We start from the raw sequence: 4,778 nt of genomic DNA on the forward strand, positions 1-4,778 counted from the left end.
GTCGGTTAAGCGTCCGACTTCAGCCAGGTCACGATCTCGCGGTCCGGGAGTTCGAGCCCCACGTCAGGCTCTGGGCTGATGGCTCGGAGCCTGGAGCCAGTTTCCGATTCTGTGTCTCCCTCTCTCTCTGCCCCTCCCCCATTCATGCTCTGTCTCTCTCTGTCCCAAAAATAAATAAACGTTGAAAAAAAAAATTTTTTAAAAAAAACAAAAAAAAAAACAAAACAAAAGAGAATTGAAATAAAAGTTCCAAAAGAGATATACAAACATGTTCACAGCTGCACTATTCAGAAAAGCCAAAGGAGGAAACAAAATGTGTAAACATACAATGAGAATATTGTTCAGCCATTAGAAGGACTGAAATACTGACATATAGTACAACATGCATCAACCCTGAAAACACTATGCTAAGGGAAAGACACCAGAAGCTGAAGGCCACATATTACGTGATTCCATTTACAGGAAATATGCAAAAGAGTCAAATTCAAACAGATGGACAACACATCAGTAGTTCCCACAATGTGGGAGGTCGGAATGTGCGTGAATGGCTAATGGGTGGCGGATGTCCTCTTGCAGAGATCAAAATGTCAGGGACGGAGGAGCTTGGGAACTCATGACAGCATAGGAGGAGATCACCACATCCCACATTTACAACTAGACAACATGCACATCCAGGTCAATATATCAGAGAGCGATCCGAAGACTGGCAGAGCAATCTCCACAAGTAAATATAAAGAAGGTACATTTGAAAGACTAGGAAGGCCACAAAGGCAGAAGGAGGCTGCCGACAGAACACAGTGAGCTCCGCTCACAGGGAGGACAGAGAAACAGGCCCTCACACTGGCGTGTTCACATCGGTCAGACAAATCCCCATAACGTCTGGCTTTAAAAACCAGAGGGGCTGAATTCTGTGAGTTTGTAAAACCCAGTGGGACTTGAAGGCTGGAGCTTACACAGTCAGCTCACTCAGCCCTGGGTGAGCTGGGGGGTGAGTAATGGCTGAGTCCCAGCCATTAAACAGATAGCAGCCTGCACAGAGAGGCACACGAACATGGCAGTTTACCCACTGCCAGGGGAAAAGGGAGGCAGATCTGTTCATAGTGATTTCAGAGCAGGTCGGGGGACCTCTTTAAACATGAGGTAGCTGGCAGCTGTCATTTTCCTCTCCCACCCACCAGTTAAACACAGAGCCACCCGCAGGAAGCAGGGCTGCACAGACACTTGTAACCTCAGCCAAGGGCTCAGGGCAAATTTTGTTAAAGTTGCCCACAGACCCACACAGGGGCAGCACCCAGTCACACACCCTCAGTCACTGTCCCACACTGGAACCACCCCCCTGTGCCCGACAGTGCTGGTACACAGCCTCCAGCTGTCACCATGCTCAGTGGGACCTGACATAGGACTGGAGGCCCAGGGCAAATTTGCTACCACCGGTGCCTGGCTCCCAAATTCCCTGGCAGGCACTTCCCCTCACAACTGGCCTCCAGGGCCCCACTAACACCACAGAGAGCAAGTACAGTCCACAACAGGCAGAGAGTCAGTGCCCACAACCACACGGAAAGGAAAAGTGAACCAGACACAACAGCAGGGGGTCAGCGATACGCATAAGATACTCTCCCAAAGTGCCAGGTTCTGGTTAGGAGAGGACACTGCACCATGGGCCAACTCCAGAACCTCCTCTCCATACGTCACTACTTTCAAGAGCAGAAGACACAGTTGACTTTCCTAACACACAGAAACAGACACAGAGAGGCAGTAAAATGATGAGACAGAGATAACTATCGCAAACAATATAACAGGACAGGCCACTGCCAGAGATCTAAGCAAAACAGATACAAGTAACATACCTGATAGAGAACTGAAATCAATGGTCATAAGAATACTCACCGGACTTGAGAAAGACCGGAAGACACGAGTGAGACCCTTAATACGTATTGAAAGAACAACACAGCAGGGACAAAGGGCTCAATAAACACATGAGAGGGGCACCTGGGTGGCTCAGTCAGTTGAGCATCTGACTTCGGCTCAGTTGATGAGTTCGAACCCCGCATCAGGCTCTGTGCTGACAGCTCAGAGCCTGGAGCCTGCTTCAGATTCTATGTTTCCCTCTCTCTCTGACCCTCCCCTGTTCATGCTCTGTCTCTCTCTGTCTCAAAAATAAATAAACATTAAAAAATGTTTTTTAAATAAAAATAAACACATGAGAAACACATCTGGTGGAAGGAATAGCAGGATTGAAGAAGCAGTGACCTAGTGACCTAGAATTAGTGACCTAGAAGACAGAGTAATGAAAAGTAAAGCTGAACAAAAGAGACAAAAAGATTTATACAAAACAAGAGCAGACTTAGGAACTCAGTGACTCCTTCAATAATAATATTTGTATTACAGGACTCCCAGAAGAAGACAGAAAAGGGAGCAGAAAATTTATTTGAAGAAATAATTACTGAACATTTCCCTAATCTGAGGAAGGAGAGAGACATCCAGGTCCAGGAGGCACAGGGAACTCTCATCAAAATGAATAAAATCAGGGGGAGTGGGTGGCTCAGTTGGTTAAGCGTCTGACTCTTGACCTTGGTGCAGTTCATGATATCACAGTTCATGGGGTCGAGCCCCACATCGAGCTCCTTGCTGAGGGCATGGAACCTTCTTGGGATTCTGTTTCTCCCTTTCTCTGCACCTCACTTGCTCTCTCTTGGTCTCTCTCTCAATATAAATGAAGAAACTTTTCAAAAAGTCAATAAAAGCAGATCCACCCCAAGACCTGGTGTAATTAAATTTGCAAAATATACTGATAAAGAAAGAAATCTTACCTAAAGGGCCACAAGACAAAAGAAGTCATTAACTTATGAGAGGTAACCCATAAGGCAGCAGGAGATTTTTCAACAGAAACTTGGCAAGCCAGAAGGGAGTGGCCTGATGCATTTAAAGTGCTGATTTGCAAAGTCCACAGCCAAAAATATTCTATTAAAAAGGCTATCATTCAGAATAAAAGGAGAGACAGAGTTTCCCAGACAAACACAAACTAAAAGAATTTGTGATCATTAAACCAGTATCCTGCAAAAAATATAAAAGGGGAACACTGAGAGCAATGGAGAGATCCTAAGTGACAGTATAAACGTAGGGAGCACAAAAGCAGTAAAAATGAATATTTCTGTAAAAAGTCAATCAAAGAACTCACAAACAAATTGATATAAATATAATAACATATGCCTAAAATCTGGGGAGGACATAAGAAAAGGAGCAGGGGCATCTGGGGCTTGACAATAGTCTATTTACTGAACAAAATGCCAAGTACACAACTGTGATCACTTTGTGAACTTTCCTTGAGCTACATACTTATTACCAGTGATTGTGCCTTTATATTTTTTAAAAGATTTTTTTGTAATTTTTTAGAGAAACAGAGAAAGAGAGAGACAGACAGACAGATAGATGGAACTCACAAGCCAGGGAGAGGGCCAGAGGCAGAGAGGAGAGAGAGAGAGAGAGAGAGAGAGAGAGAGAGAGAGAGAATCTCAAGGAGGATCCACATTCAGTGTGGAGCTCAATGGGGGACTTGATCCCATAACCCTGGGATCAGGACCTGAGCCAAAATCAAGAGTCGGACACTCTACCGACTGAGCCACCCAGACACCCCAGGCCTTTGTATTTTTCAAATGAATCTCACCATTCAAAAGACGGGATATGCTAAATAGAACAGTGTTGTTCTTCTACTGGAAAGGCAGTGTTGCACACTACATAATGCAATGACATTGTGCTTAGCTTTTAAATGTATGCTAAAATTTCTAGGTAAAACTAAGGAGCAATATTACAACAATGATACAACTTCCCAAAGAGTACTCAATTATTGTATAGAATTATAACGTCAAATTATATTCAAATATTCATACAAAAACACAGATGAAAAGAGAAAATAAACCCCATTGAAACCAAATGTCAAACTGTTATATTAACCTTAAATAGACTAATTTATCCCTTTATTTTCTTTCACAGAAAATACTCATTTATTGGAAAATAATGTTTGTTTCATGATGAGAGTCAAAAAATAACACCATAAGCAACGTAAAACCTCTGGCGCTGCTTTTGTAAGGAAACAGCTGAGAGGCTTCTGTGTCACTTTGGGAGCAGACCATCCTCAGGATCTCTGCGCTCCTGTGACAGCTGTGACACAGCATATATGGGCGGTATGTGGCTCCGGTCCTGCTGGAGGCCCAAGGAGCCTACATGGTCCACACAAGATCCTCTGGCCAACAGCATCACAGAGAATTTGAGGGCAGCAGGGAACCACTTCTGAGAAGGGACAGCAGGGGACAGCCTTGTCCCGCCTAACACTGGAGTGTAGACCAGTCTCTTAGACTCATGGTCCTGCTGGAGTGGATGCCCACTGGCCTCGTGCTCAGTTTGTTGCCCAAATGTCTCAGCCAACAAAAACCCGAGACTCTTCCCAGGACAACTTGACCCACCAATTCTCACTGGTGTGGCCAAAGACAAGAAGGAAGTATCTGTGGTCTCAGCCCCTAAAGGCTGCTGGCTGAATCTTTGCACTTCAAATCCTGTCCGTACTGGAGAAAGCAGCCAGGGTGAGCACCTCAAGCAGTAGTTCGGAACCACAGAAGAAGAGCAAGATGCTGTTCATGATGCCTTCCAGGAGGAGCATAGAGGTCTCTAGTCCACATAAATAGAATGGATCCATGTCCCTCCCTTTCAAATGGCTCTCCCTTCAGGGCTCCCAATGGAGTGGAAGTCTCCACCATAAACTATTCTCTTCACTTTGGAGACTC

Source organism: Prionailurus bengalensis, chromosome E2 (genome assembly GCF_016509475.1).
Source record: "Prionailurus bengalensis isolate Pbe53 chromosome E2, Fcat_Pben_1.1_paternal_pri, whole genome shotgun sequence".
Taxonomy (NCBI): Eukaryota; Metazoa; Chordata; class Mammalia; order Carnivora; family Felidae; genus Prionailurus; species Prionailurus bengalensis.